We start from the raw sequence: 15,407 nt of genomic DNA, 5'->3' as shown, positions 1-15,407 counted from the left end.
AGTGAAACCTTAAGCCATTATTTTAATACATGTGCTGATGTTTGAGGTAATTTTGTTTATACATATAGATAAAGGGATTATAAGATATTGGGAGCAATTTTTATTGTAAATCTGTTTACACATAAAGAAAGATGAATAATCTTGCTGTGGAACAGGATTTAAAGTTTTGTCGAGTTCATGTTTTTCACATTGTAAAGTCATTAACTTTTCTCAGGAACAGACTCAAGCAAAAGAAAAAGGTGTTTTCTTTGCGGAATTCTCATCGGAGTTGTGTTTGTTTTCAGAGGCATTTCTCTTTCATTAAGCTTGGCTTTGAATTTCTGTGTGTACATGAGTTTGTGTACATGTATAGAAGGTAAACTAAATTACGATCAGAACTGGTTCTATCCCTCCTGTTTCCAGTAAGGAAGAAATAGGTGTCATTGTTAAGTGTTTGGGGCCCTGGAATCAGGAGGCTCAATCCTGGCTCTTGGCCACATTACTTACTCTGCAGTGGACTCATCTTTCAAATGGGGGAAATAAAGTAACTATTTTTGAAGTTGTTATGGCAATTACAGGAGATAATGCATGTTAGGCGCTGAGCACATTGTCTGCAAGAAAGAACTCACGCAGGCAAGGTGGAGCGGGGCAGGAGGAAGGGCCAAATGAGGACCAGGTGTACTAACGAGCAGTTAAGACAATACAAAAAAAGACTTATTTGAATGTCTTCCCCCACTATTCACAGTAAGGACTTTAAATTTGTAATGTAAGGCGAAACAAGATCACATCCTTACGTATAATAATAGTACTTCTTCGTTGAAAGTCACATCCTTCAGAGACAAGTCATTGCAAAAGAAGGAAGTGATGCTAGGGTAGAGAGAATGCTTTATGTTAAAAATGTAAGGGCTTTCAGGAAGAGCAGCACTTCTGAGAACCATCCTGGATATAGTCTGGGACGCTGACCTGTAAAATGCCTCGCCTCCAAAGACAGCTCTTAATTTTTTGGACATATCTCTTCTTGATTCCTATTAAAAGCTGTATATGTTGACTCAGTCCTATTCCATCTCACACAAAGAATTCTTTAATTTCTGATAATAAATAGAACTAATACATGTTTAAAGGTTCATTCAAGCTCTACATAATTTTAGAATCATACATATACTGTTGAACAACGTAGTAAGCCAAAATTTGTACTCAGGAATCCGACCATTAAGACACATCGAAAATGCTGTCTCAATTTATAACTCACTGATTTTTCTACTCTTGGAAAGAATGATTCAAAATCCAAATTTGAAGTGTTACTGAATTTTCAGCTGGAATTTCTTCAGACAGATATTCTCACCTTCTTCATTTTGTGAATTTGGGTTTCTTCCTTAAATAGGAATGTGTCACTTTTGAAAATAATTCAACTAGATTTATTTGCATCAAGTTCTCTTGAATAGGCTAATGATAAAAACTGAAATGCCTAGTTGCGTTATGTAAAGCACTTAGCGCAGGGCAATACTTCCCAGACTTCCCTGTACCTAGGAATGCTCTGGAAAGCGTGTTAAAAATGCTTATGTATTGGTTCCATCCTTGAAGGTTCTGATTCCACAGAGCAAAGGTAGGGCTCAGGAATGTATATTTTATTAAGAACCCCCAGGTGATTCTGATACATGTGGTCTAATGGTCACAATTAGAAAAATATTGGTCTCGGACTACTACAGATTTTGTCAGCCCATTTATTATCAAGATAATCATCAAATTTTAATATGGTAAAAATCCTTTATTATCAAAATCTTCAAAATACTATAAAGGTTGATTTCTTTTTGTAAAAAACTGTATTGGGGGCTTCCCTGGTGGCGCAGTGGTTGAGAGTACGCCTGCCGATGCAGGGGACGCGGGTTCGTGCCCCGGTCCGGGAGGATCCCACGTGCCGCGGAGCGGCTGGGCCCGTGAGCCGTGGCCGCTGCGCCTGCGCGTCCGGAGCCTGTGCTCCGCAACGGGAGAGGCCACGGCGGTGAGAGGCCCGCGTACCGCAAAAAAACCCAAAAAACAAAACAAAACAAAAAATTGTATTGAAGTATAGTTGGTTTGCAATGTTGTGTTAATTTATTTTATATAGCAAAGTGACTTGGTTATACATATATATATTCTTTTTCCTATTCTTTTCCATGATGGTTTATCACAGGATACTGAATACAGTCCCCTGTGCTCTACAGTAGGGCCTTGTTGTTTATCCATCCTCTGTATACTAGTTTGCATCTGCTGACCCCAGACTCCCACTCCTTCCCTCCCCTACCCCCTAAAGGTCGATTTCTAATAAGTTTGAAAATAGATATGACTTGTGCCCGGGTCTGATTCAAATCTAGTTTAGCAAACTCTGGAGGCGGGAGTCCAGAACTCACTCATCCGGGTAAATGGAGAGACTCCGTTACAGCAGAGCATCGGGCTAGGACCCGGACCCAGGGCTCGCACGGGCTCCCCCAGCATCCTTGAAGTTTATCTTCAGTGTCAGCTTGTTCTTCCTTCGCTTTCCTCTAACTCAGATTCTGCCTCTGCCAATTTCCTCTCTCTTTTAAAAAGACTCTTAGCTCATAATCTTCTCATGGCCTACTTTTTTTTCTCCTAGATATCTTATCCAAGGGTAAAAGAGGGGGAAGGTACATCCTGATCTTTCATTGATTTTGTGGATTAAAAGTGCTGGATTTGGAGGCAAGCGCTAGGAAGGAAGTGGCCAGTAAACAGGACACTTACTCTGCCCAGGCCAGATTCTTCTTTCTCCCAATCTTCTCCAGAAATGCCAGGCTCCTTCCATTCTTTCCTAAGCCAAACAAAACCCAGAGCTACATCTTCATCAGAGAAATGAAAAATGAGACCTTGCAGCCTTGTCAGAACTTGCTTTATTCCAATCTGAGTCTTTTAGCCTTTTCATGGCCTTAATCTACAACTCTCCTCTCTTAGTAATGTATTATGCTACAGAGCAAACCAGGCTCTGCGGTCTTAATGTAGTGTAAGCAAAGTGCACTGAAGTTCCCGTCGAGCGAATACCCAAAATGTTAGAAATACATTTTTTCTGGCCCCTGTGGGCAGCTTATATGCTGAGAGTAGTGCTGTTGAAAAGAAACAATTCCACAATCCACGAAGACGATTGCTTAGCCTTCCAGAACATGGGCCCATGTGACTGTGATTGAATTTACTTCTGAAATCAGGATTTATGAATGATCCAGTTGCAATCTCTGAGAGAAATCGGTTGGAATCAAACACAGGCTTGGAGTGAAAGTAAAGAGTAAAAGATCAAGATCCTGTGTTGCATTGAAATGTTCTAAAGTCTTGAGGAAGTCCGTTTTCTCACTATCTCCGCTTCAAATGGGTGTAGTGGCCCACGATGTGCTTTGCTATTTTGAGGAAATAGTATACGAGCGTGAATTACAACCTAAATTACACGTGTGTGTTGAGAGTGGCGGTGGTATTGATGATGTAAACAGCTTTTCTCTCCCAGCGTCTGCGGACAAAATTCCGACTTCTTCTAACACCAGTCTCACACACACTGCACACACTTGTGGGCAAAATGTGAAACTCCCCTCTCTGCCTCCATGTCTTTAGTTGATATTTCACAGACAAGAAGTTTTCGGGGACTGAACCCTAAATGATCTGTTAATGATTTGGGATTTTAAACAGTTCACTCTGAAAGCTGGTTCTTGTAATCAAGTTTGACATGAAAATAGTACTGTCATTAAATTCAAGGAAATACCATCATTTAATGCTTAATCACATTAAATTTAAGATAATTTGTATGTCATGAAGCTCTATTTTGGAAACATGAATTCAAACTTCACTACTCAGTAGACCATATATATGTGTATATATACACACACACACACACACACACACACACACACACACACAGACATTTAGCCTCAGAGCACTTGTGTATTGAGTTGTAGTTTCAGGAAGTTGGTATGGAAAAACTACCCAATTATTAATTACACTTCAATGCTTTAGAGAATACATACATGTAATTAAAATGCCAGCGATGACAAAAATGCCATGATTAATTTCTGTGTTTCTTTCAAGGGGGAAAACTCTTGCCCCTTCACCTGTCTCATGAATCCCAGAAGCATTCCTAGCCTCCGTCTGGTGCGAACTGTGTTCATGTGTTTTTCTGTTTTTTTTTCAAGCAGTCCTGATTGTTTGTCGTACATGTTTTTGTGCTTAATTGTTGTCTGGGTGATGGAAGGGTAGAGACTAAGCTGGATTTCGTACAGGGTCAGTCTACAGAATAAATTCTGAAAGAACAGAGCAGAAGAGTTACAGTTTCAAGCGAATCATTAAAACTATGGTGAGTAATCCATACTATACAGGATATTAACATATACCTAATAGGTCACTCGCACCCACACGGGAGTTGTAGGACTTTTTAGTACTTCCATTTACTTGACACAAATGGTTTCGTCTGATTGCTCTAACCTATCAGGATACCCTGAGCAAAACAACTGATGTCACTCAGTAAGCAGTTAGGATCCATTAAAGAGAATCCCATTATGACATCTTATACAATCTACAATGCAAATGAGAACTGTTGCAACATAAAATGGAAAAGAAAATCTCAAGGAGGCTAAAGTATATCCTCTCAATCAAAAAGAGCTTCATCTTCACTCCTCAGGTTCCTTCAGTATTATTCCAAGTAGCCACTCCAAGTCGCGTGATACATCTCTGTCTTCCCAACTTCAGGTTTCAGCCTTCCCGTGACGCGTAGAAAGATCTTCCGGGAGGACCGCCTTCCCCGCCCGCAAGCTTGTGTTAACGTCCGTCCAACTGTGCAGCTAACGCTTATGCTTCTCCCGTTTTGCTGGATATGATGTTTTTATTGGGGTTCAGGGAAGCATGGCTAATGGCATCAGCAAGCTTTGTAATTTCTCACTGCCGGTTTTCTACACAACTTACACTTTTGTCACTCAGACTGCACCAAATTGCTCCAACAATTAATCTTAAAGCCCAGGAGCAGGGGGACTTTTAAATGGACCCCTTCTTGGGGTCTTGTGTTTAAAAACAGAAAAGTTCCCATGGGCGAAGGGGGTAAGTTAGCTTGTCTAGGCTCTGCCTCTCTCTAAGCCTCACTCTTCACTGCGGACCCCCACCCCCCACCAAAGGAACGAATTCCAGTTCTCTTCTTGTCCTTTAAATGAATAGCATAGTTTGGGTGAAATTATCGGGCAATTGCATGCCTTTTATGCAGATAATGCTATTTGATGAAAGCGGTGTTTTGATCTGCTAAGGATAATACAGATCCAGGGTTGGATTCATTGGTAAGAGTAAAGCTGTCTTCTCTGATAACTTCATCTCAGCATGAGGTCAGACGGGGGAAAACTGGAATGGGGGATTAAAAAATGACACACTCGGAGCCGAATTCAGTTCCCTGCTGTGTGCTCCTGGCTGCAGACTATAGCTTATGTTTCTGATCTGTTATGGTATTGTCTGCCTTTCTCTCTGCGAGCAGAAAGAGACTGCTTAAAACTTTTCTTTTTTCAGCTAGAGGGATTAGCTCTGTGCAGCTTTTTTAATTAAAGAAACTGTATCTTTTTCAAGGCAATTTAAAGCTGCTAGGGAAGGACCATCAACGTCTGTAACTCAGTACTATTATCTTTAATAAAGTGTAAGCTCTAAATTTGATATTCAGAAGTCGAAGGGAGCCCTAGAAGTTGTTGTGTTTGGAAGCTTCCATGATGGATCAGATCCCTAGATGAAGACTGGTAAATAAATTATTTTGTAGAAGTCCTGAATCCAGTTCCGGACGAAGTAACTTCCAGCCGCTTTGCCTTTTAGCTTAGCTGAGCTTCCTTAACTAAATCTTCGCGATGAGAGTGAAGTGCGCTTGAAAAGAGTGTAAGGGGAAATAGATTTGCCTCTATATCCTTTTCTTTACCCAGAGATCATTTTTAAACATTTCCATTCGACTGAAAGTGATAACAGTAGACAGCGTCTGCTTAATGTGGGCCATTTGCATTTCGACAGTGCCAAGCACAACATCACGGTCCTTTGTCACCGTGAACCTTTGCATTGGTGATCACTGGTCCCCATCTTTGTTAATCTGAGGGGAGCACGGATTGAATCTATCCGCAAGCGATGATGAATTTGTCAAGATGTATACATTTGAGTTGAATTTATAGCTCAATTTAACCCAGGTTAACGTTGAAAATCCTCGAGTGTTTCAAGTGAGGCCCATATGGTTATCGCTTTACAAAGCATACAGGCTCTCTGCTTCAGCTGCAACATACATACACATCTCCAACTAAATTCCGTGCCAGATCAATTCGAAACAGTCCCCCTGAGAAGACAGGAACAAACAGAGATTGTTTCCCCAATACCAGCTGAACCCTTGTCTTGAAGAAATGAGAAGCAGTCCTTTTAGGCTCCTTACTTCTTACCGTTAAAAATCCAAAGGAAATTCGGAAGACAGTAAAGGTTTCATAAATCAGGTCCCACTTAATAGAAAATTCTTAGGGCATCTTCATATAATAGGTACTTACTACATTTTCCCCCAAATTTCAGTAAGTGGTACCTCTTACTGAAAAAGAGGAAAACCAAATTGGCCTTTTCCCTTTCCTATTATTATTATTAATTTTAAATGAGTGAGGTGTTTTGTTTTTGTTTTTGTTTTCTTGGCTGTGTTGGGTCTTCGTTTCTGCGCGAGGGCTCTCTCTAGTTGCGGCGAGCGGGGGCCACTCTTCATGGCGGTGCGCGGGCCTCTCACTGTCGCGGCCTCTGTTGTTGCGGAGCACAGGCTCCGGACGTGCAGGCTCAGTCCTTGTGGCTCACGGGCCCAGCTGCTCCGCGGCACGTGGGATCTTCCCGGACGGGGACTTGAACCCGTGTCCCCTGCATCGGCAGGCGGACTCTCAACCACTGCACCACCAGGGAAGCCCCTCCTATTATTTTTGTCTTTACTACTGAATATTTTTCTGAGATAAGTCAATTAAGTTCAGAGCTAAATTCATGTGTCTTGCTCTCATGCCTAGAATTGTTAAGCAAAACGCATGGACAGGAAAGTGGAAAAGCATACTTTGCAAATACATTTTCAAAGTCAGTTTTGTTTCTGACATATCCTTTTTTTAAAAAGAAAGTCAGAATGACTGAATACAAAGGAAATATTTCATCCGTGCGCTCACTCATTCATTCAACAACCGTTTATTGAGCGTCTTCTATGCGACAGAACTTTGTGCTGGACCCTGTGGGTTTAAAGAGGAATAGGGCCAATGCCTGGTGCTCCAGGAGTTCTCAGCTACTGGGAAAGGCCCCTAGAAAAGAATGGGGCCGTCGCTTATTACATGCCAAAAATACCGTGGAAGAGCTTCTCGGGGAGGGGTGTGTCATTAATTGGTGTTTTCAAAAGTAGATGTGCCAGGGGGCTGAGAGTACAGGACATTCCAGACTAGGGAGTCAGCAGAGGGAGAAGAGGGGAGGGCACTTCTGGAAAAGGAGAAGATTTCCAATGGATCTGATACTGAATTATAGTCACGTGATGCTTTTTTTTTTTAACCTATGCTTACGAGTTAACTTATAGCCTGGATTCTGAAATAGCTAACAGACATTGTATCATGGACAAAATTGTCCTGTGTCAATAATTTATAAAACCTGCTAGTGCCTACCTTAAATTCTCTATATACTTATATACCTCGAATACACTATACACTATATGTATACCTTAGATACAGTACATATACTGCTTACTAAAACGTTTATAGAAAATATGACAGATTTTAAAAGACACTCCAGCATAACTTTTTGTCTTTGTTTTCCTTAACAGCTTTAATGAGATATAATTCACATTCCATGCAATTCACCATGCAAAGTGTACAAATCGACAGTTTGTAGTATATTCACAGGGTCGTGCAACCACAGTCTAATTTTAGAACATTCTCTTACCTCCAATCCCCCATCCACTGGCCACCGCTAATCTACTTTTGTCTCTGTGGTTGTGTCTATCTGGTGTACTTGATCTTACAATAGATGATATTTCATGAGTAGTTTCTTTCACTTACCGTAATGTGTCCAGGTTTCATCCATATTGTAACCTGCATCACTATTTCAATTATTTTTATTGCCAAATAACATTTCACTGTATATACAGGCTAACTATTAATGATAAAGGTTGCATCTTTTAGTGTGGAATAATCTGGCAGATTTTCAACCCAGATATGGAGTTAACCCAAAACGTGAAAAGATGCCTCTGTGTCCAAACTCCCTTGCAGAACCGCATCTTTCGTGTGGCTCAAGCAAAACCAAGTCAGCAGTTGGACTGCGCCTCTCGACTGTGCTCTCAGCAAAGGTCAGAGGCTCGCGCGGGCTCGGTTCATGCCGTGGAACACAAACTAATGTCCCGGAAAACCATGGTCCCATTTAAAGGCGGCTTTGCCTGATCGCCACGGCACTCAGTGGCTCCAAAAGGCATGGGCGTTGAGAGGGACCTATCTTGCTTGAATTAAGGTTATGAAAGCATATTTTCCACTACAAACAGTCATTTAATTTTACGACTTCGCCAGTGAGCCAATCAGAATCTTTGTTTTGCAGTTTCCCTCAGTGGAACAGCCAAGGGAAACAGGTTACTTATTTTTGCAAGGGGGGTAAACGGAACACCTGATGAGAACTTTAGAGCTGCTTGAGACTTCTGTGTGCAGGTCCAGAGTCCCAGTGATGAGCAGTGCCCCAGATTAATTGCTCGCTACCTGCCACGTGACTGGTTTTCCTCGGCGACTGCCAGCCTCAGTCCCCGTTTTGAGGGACTCGTCACTTACTTGTGGTCAGTGGAGACATAACCTCCTTTTGGACGGATACGGATTATAGGCTTTCCTGATCTTCTCGAAGGAAAGCTGGAAGGTCAGGTGCCCGGGCATTGCCTCCCTCGCTCATGAGCGCCCGGAGTCGGGTCAGCGGGAGAGGGTGCAGCCCAGGCCACTCGCGGATCTGAGCTCAGCGGCCGGTCTCTGCGGCCTCCGTTTGCTAGAGCAGATGTAAGAAGTCCAAAGAACAGCTCTAAAGTCCAGTGGTACCCACGAGCCTCCTGCGAGAGCCTCCTACCTGCCTGACGTGGGGCTCCCCTTTCTGGCGCCCGAAAGCCCCGGCCAGGCAAAGGAGGAGGCGGCTGCGGGGGACCGGCTGCTGTCCACGGCAGGGACGCGGGAACAGCTGCCACCCAGTCCCTCTGGCTGCAGGCTGGAGCCTTAGGACAGCCCCGCCTCGCGCCCCCCGCCCCGGGGAGGCGCCCCTGAAGCTGACTCTAACCGACGAGCATCACCTTCAGGTGGGGAGCCAACGGGCCAGCTCTCCCTCTCAGTCCCCAGGGCGCCGTCAGGTCCTTCCTAAGCCCGCAGGGAATCTGGAGGTCCGGCCACTAGCGTCCTCCCCAGCACCCTTCGAGGCTTGCAAAGGCGGCAGGCCCGCGCTTCCAGGGCAGGGGGTGCGCAGTGCGAGGGGAGCTCGGCAGAGCTGCGTACCGGTGTGACCGGGGGTCCCCCCGCGAGGGCGCCGCCGCCGGCTCGGTCCCATTGTGCCCCGAACGGCCGGCTGCGCCCACACGGCCAAGTCCCCGGCAGCAGCCCGGCGGAGTCTGCAGCGAGCAGCCAGAGGTTTGCAGAACGCACAGCCACGTCTTGCAGGCTTCTCCCGCAGCCGAGGGCGCGGCGTGGGCAGCCCCCGTCCCGCCCGCCCTCGACAGCGGCCCCGCGGCAAGATGCCTGCTTTCCAGGGGTCCACTTGGAGGAGAAGGCGTGCGGCGCAGCCAGGCCCTGCACCACGCCGGCTTCTCCTAAGGGCCTCGGAGGACGGAGCTTCTTTGTTAGGGAGGGAAGAGGAGGGAGAGACGCCGCGGAGCCCCCAGCCGAACGCGCGCAGGCGGCCGGCAGCTCGGGCGGCGCTGCTCAGGACACCTGCGCGCTTTGTCCGCCGGCGGCGCCCGGCAGGAAGGGCGCGCGGGGCCGTGGCAGTGAGTTCTAGAGCCTTCTGTCTGTGCTGTAGCCAGTTCGTGTGAATGTTCAGCATCACCTACCGAATGGAAAACTTTGAATATCCTGTGTGCCGGGGAGCTGGGCCAGAGACAGGCTCCAAGATTTATTACCATTTCTAAATTCCGTGAGTCCCATTGTTTGTTTCCTGCGCTTCTTACCAGCGTTAGCTCTAATGAGGGTCCTGGGCGTGGGGGGAAGAGCTGGAAAGAAGAAACGCGCCCGCCCCCTGGCCCCGGCTCCCACCTGTCCTACCAGTGATGTAGCTCTTCTCTTCTGGCCCCTTTGGGCTGGGGCGGAGTATCTTTTCTCGTGTGTGTGTCTGTGTCTGTGTGTCTGTGTCTGTGTGTGTCTGTGTGTGTCTGTGTGTGTGTGTGTGTATTCCTAGGTAGCAAGGTACTGAAAGAACCAGGGGGAGTGTTGCTCGGACACCTTAGAAAAGTTCTGAAAACTTACCATGTTTTTCTGGGAACTGGGCTACAAACAGTGATTTATGAAACATCTTGTCAGGGACGCAAGTTTTAAGTAGCTTCTGTGGTTGTCATGTAAAATCTGGGGCATGCCTTCGTAAGTGGCAAGTTTTTCTCAAGAAAATGAGAATGGCTAGAATGAGAGGGGGATAGTAATTAATCTGACGCCGCTGCCTTGGGTTTCCTCCCCCGCCCCCCCAAGTATGAAATACGCGTGGCAGGAAGGAGACCGATCCACCCCGGGGCGACTCTAGAACCTTCGGCAAAGATGGGCCTGTGGTGCTCAGCTTCACTGGCGCCCAGGGGGCCCTGGGAGCCGGGTCGGGTCGCTCAAGTATTGCTGCTACTTCTTAATGCAACGCGTGTCAGCGCGCTCGGTCCGCTACCGACCGCGGGAGCTCAGCCTGGGGGACTGGATACACTAATGCAAGTTTGCGTGTCACTTCGACCCCCGGACTGCGGAGAAACTCCATCCCAAAGGCTCAGGCTTTTCTAGGAGGCATTGTTCTGCTTTTCCGAGGGCTTGGTCTGTCTCCGCACGTGGTTACAAATGCCCGTATATTTCCTCCGGCCCGAGTCGGGTTAGATGCAGGTTGGTGGGAGCCTCTGCTCAGCAGCTGGGAGCCGGAGATGGAAGAAGCCGCCAGGCACATAAGCCCCTCTGCCAGGTCTCCAGGAACAGGTCTGGGCGGCACGGGGCACTGCTTCTCAGCGGCCCGCCCCCCACCCCCGGGGGATACGCTCGGGCGGCCCAAGAGCGTGCACGCCCCGGCCCGGCCGCCACGGGGTCCGCGAACGAAAGATGCCAGCGATGTGCTCGCCTGAGGTCGCGGGCTGGCTGTTGCAAAGGTCCCGCGCAGCCTGAGCTTAAAGCCGCCCCGGGGGGGCATCTTCCCACCGGGGGCGGGCCTGGTGCTGGGGCGCTGCGAGCGAGGGTTTCCCGGGGAGCTTGAGGGCGTAGGAGGTGACAGTGCTCAGTACCCAGTAGTAAACTTTTATTTTCCTCCCACGGCAAACAACGCCAAGGCAGGGGTAGTGTTCAGCGGCTAACCTGAGGGGAGGAGAATGAGGGGTGCGCAGCCTTGGGAGGCCTCCGGGATCCGTCCCCGGGCCAGGGCGGCGGGCTGAGCGCCCCGGGGCTGGCAGCCGGGGGCGGACCTCGCGGCACCGAGTTGGGGCCGCCGCGCGAGTCTGCGTGTGTAGAGCCCCCTCCCCCGTCCGAAGGTCCTTTGCACTTTGCAGCCTCGGAAGAGAGGACGCTCCGGACAGGAAGGCGCGGGCCGTCTCCAGGCGCTCCGCGGGGGCCGGGCCGCCTGCCGGCGCTGGAAACCCTCCATTGCGCGCCCCGCCTCGGAACTCCTCTTCTCGCCGGCAGCGCCTTGCCCTCCCGCGTCCCGGGCGGCTCGGCCGACCTGAGGTGCGCACGCCGCGCAGGGCCAGGGGCGGTCGTCTCCGGCGAGGTTGGCGGTTCGGTCGCGCGGCGAAGGGTCTCCACTGCTGCGCCCCCCGCCTGCGCGGACGGAGAGGACCGGCCCGCGCGCGCCCCACGCACTTGGCTGCGCGTGTGAGCGCCGCGGGCGCTGCAGATCCGCTCGTGTTCGCAACCTGCGGCCGCGGGCCCTCCTCAGCCTCAAGTGTTGCTCGCGGACGACCCCCAAGTCACGGCCGGGGCGGCAGGTGCCCTGACCGGCCACCGCCGGGGGCCTCGGCGCCTTCCCGAACCCGACGCGGCCGGAGGGGGCGAGGGGGGGCTCCAGGCCGGCAGGTCCCCGTTGGCAGAAAAAGGCACCAGCCCGGGAAGCTGTCTTCTTGAATGAAGAAGCAGACGAGATAAAGTCCCTGTCATCGAGACTCGTGCCGGCGCGGACGAGGCCGCGATGACAAACGACCAGCGCCCGGTCCAGCTCGGCCCGCACGGGGAGAAAAGCGCACGGTAGGCTCGATGCCCCGCTCTCCTCCCCCATCCCCCTCCCCCTCCCTCTTTCTTCCTCTTTCTCTCTCCCTTTCTCTCTCCCTCTTTCTCTCTCTCTCTACCCCTCTCTCTCTCCGTCTCTCTCCCTCTTTCTCTCTCTCTCCCTCTCTCCCCCCCTCTGTCTCTCTCTCCCTCTCTCTCTCCACCCCTCTCTCCGTCCCCCCTCTCCCTCTCTCTCTCTCTCCCTCTCCCTCTCTTCCCCCCTCCCCCTCTCCCTCTCTCTCCCTCTTTCTCTCTTTCTGTCTCTCCCTCTCTCTCTTTCTCTCTCCCCCCTCTCTCCGTCTCTCTCTCTCCCTCTCTTTCTGTCTCTCTATCCCTCTCCCTCTCTCCCCCACTCTCTCTCCTTCTCCCTCTCTCCCTCTCTCTCCCCTCTCCTTCCCCCCTTTCTCTCTCTCTCTCTCCGTCTCTCTTTCCCTCTCTCTCTCCCCCCTCTCTCCGTCTCTCTCTCTCTCCCTCTCTTTCTGTCTCTCTATCCCTCTCCCTCTCTCCCCCCTCCTTCCCCCTCTCTTTCTCTCTCTCTCTCCCCCTCTCTCTCTCTCCCTCTCTCTTTCTCTCTGTCTCTCTGTCTCTCTATCCCTCTCCCTCTCCCTCTCTCCTCCCTCCCTCTCTCTCTCCGTCTCTCTCTCTGTCTCTCTCTCTCTCTTTCTCTGTCTCTCTATCCCTCTCCCTCTCTCCCCCCTCCTTCCCCCTCTCTTTCTCTCTCTCTCTCCGTCTCTCTCTCTCTCCCTCTCTCTTTCTCTCTGTCTCTCTGTCTCTCTATCCCTCTCCCTCTCCCTCTCTCCTCCCTCCCTCTCTCTCTCCGTCTCTCTCTCTGTCTCTCTCTCTCTCTTTCTCTGTCTCTCTATCCCTCTCCCTCTCCCTCTCTCTCTCCCTGTCTCCACCCCTCTCCTTCCCCCCTCTCCCTCTCTCCGTCTCTCCCTCCCTCCCCCCCCCCCCCGCCCGTCTCTGGCACACACGCGGACACGTGTACGCGCCTGGGCTCGGGCACACACTCTGGGCCCCGCGCGTCCCCTCGCCACCCCGTGAAGGGCCCGCCCCGCCCGCGCCCCCTCCCCTGCCGCCCCCATCCTCGGGCTCCCGGGCGGCCCGGGGAGCGAGGACGCCGGCCCCGCCTCGCCTGCCGCGGGGGGCGCCTGCCGCGGGGGGCGCTGGCGGGCGGGCGGCGGGGGGAGCGCGGGGGAGCCGAGAAAGTGAACTCCGCGGCGCCCGGCGCGCGCTGCCCCTCGCCGCGTCCCTCGCCGCCGGCCGGGAAGGAAGTTGTAACGCGCCCGCCCGCCGCCGCCCCCCGGCGGTGCCCCGCGCGCGGCTCCTCGAACGCGGCCGGGGCTGCGCGCGCTGCTGCTCGGGTGGACGCGGGGCCGAGCGCGGTAAGTGCGGCGCCGCCGCCGGCGCGCCCTCCTTCCTTTCGGGGCCCGGGGCGCGGCGCCGGGGGCGGGGGCGCGCTGTCCCCGGGGCCGCCCGCCGCCCCGCCCCGCCCCTGCTCGCGTCGCCCGGTTCCCGCGGCCGGGGCCGCGGCCCCGCCCGCGCCCGCCGAGCTCGGCCGGGGCGGAGTGCGGGGCGGGGACGGTGCCGGGAGCGGCGCACCTCGACGGGACTCGGGCTGAGGAGCCGGCGCGGGGCTGCAGGCGGCACGCGGTGTCCCGAGGCGGGCGCTCGAGCGCCGAGAGGCCGGGGCGCCTGCAGCTCGCGGCCAGGTCCGCCTCGCGCGCGGCCGGCTAGGGGGCTGTACGGCGGCTCCGGGGAGTTGCGGTGGCACCTCGCAGGCCGCGGTCCGCCCTCAGCGCCGCGCCTCAGGGCGCCTGGGGGGCGACCTGCCGCTCATGCTGACCGCGGAGGAAGGGTAAGGAGGAGCTCCGCCGCGTGACCCCGCCAGGACTTTTGGTTGCCGAAGTCCTTGTGATTTCGAGCTAGAGGGAAGTTTCCAGGGACTCTGGGGTGAGCGCGGTGGAAGTGAAGGAGGCGAGCGCTGTCCAAACACTTTTTACAGTGCCCCAGACGGCTGGGATTCCGAGAAGAGGACTGGCTCTTCATAATACTCTATTTCTTATCTTCTGACAATGTATTTGTCAGGCATTTGCAGGCTCTGGCAGAATCCACTGGGTGGTCTTTTCACTCGAAATAGAAATATGTTCAGGCATATTACCTTTCCCTTCTGTTGTCAAAAGAAGGAGGAAAAAAAAAAAAAGACAGGGCTGGCATCTTTGGAGAGCTTGGAAGAGTATCCCAAAAGATGGTTACTGCAACTGAACAGAACTTGGTGATTTGATTCCTTTCGTGAATTTGTTTAAAATAACACACACACACACACACACACACACATACACACACATACACACACACACATACACACACACACACACACACACACACACACACACCCCTCCCAGTTGCCTGCCTGGAGAAGTACCTGTAGTCTTTCTAGTATATCAGGAACAGAGTTTAGAATTAAGAGTAACTGTGTAATTAAAATTCATTACAGGTTTTAATGTTTCAGTTGAAACAAAAGATTTTACAGATATGCCAACAATCTTGCTTTGTGCCTTCCTGAATACGTTCTTTAATTATCTAAAACTTCTAGCTTGTATTTCTTAGTATATGGCATTCTTGGAAGAGCCTTGAAACTTTCGATTTGTGATTCTAAATGCAGAGCAAATATTTAATTCTTGCTCTAAGAGTGAGAGGCTAGTTGAGTAATATGACTTGCTAATCCCACTTTAAAATGTCATGGCATTCACAAATTATTCCTAAATTCTTTAAGGGGGGGGGTTATAATGAGTTTAGTTATTCTATTGTGTATTTCAGGATTATGTGTATTTCTCTTCCTGTTGCATTTTCCTTAACAGTCTTTTCTTTCTTCTTTGATGAATTTTAATATTCCTCTTACTCAAAGGTACTATTTTTTGCTAGTAGTAAATATATTTTTAATTTTTTAGAAGACTATTAGGAGGAAAAGTAGTTCCTTCTAGTAAGACATTGTACATATACTACACAATTTTAATGAAAAAT

General features: G+C 50.5%; 1 protein-coding gene across 14 annotated transcripts in view; it reads left to right on the top strand.

Moving 5' to 3' along the window:
- Positions 1 to 15,407, top strand: part of TENM3 (teneurin transmembrane protein 3) — a 1,278,657-nt gene that overhangs the window by 643,199 nt on the left and 620,051 nt on the right. Inside the window, exon 1 of one of the 14 annotated variants that reach the window (XM_067022799.1) lies at positions 14,189 to 14,241. The exons of the other annotated variants lie outside the window; for them this stretch is intronic. The gene's annotated coding sequence lies outside the window, so the exon portion shown is untranslated. Of the gene's footprint in view, positions 1 to 14,188; positions 14,242 to 15,407 lie in introns of those variants that run through there. 14 annotated transcript variants of the gene reach the window in all.

The sequence above is a fragment of the Kogia breviceps genome, chromosome 20 (genome assembly GCF_026419965.1).
Source record: "Kogia breviceps isolate mKogBre1 chromosome 20, mKogBre1 haplotype 1, whole genome shotgun sequence".
Taxonomy (NCBI): domain Eukaryota; kingdom Metazoa; phylum Chordata; class Mammalia; order Artiodactyla; family Physeteridae; genus Kogia; species Kogia breviceps.
Note: the sequence above shows the minus strand (reverse complement) of the source record. Positions and strands in the feature narration are given on the sequence as shown.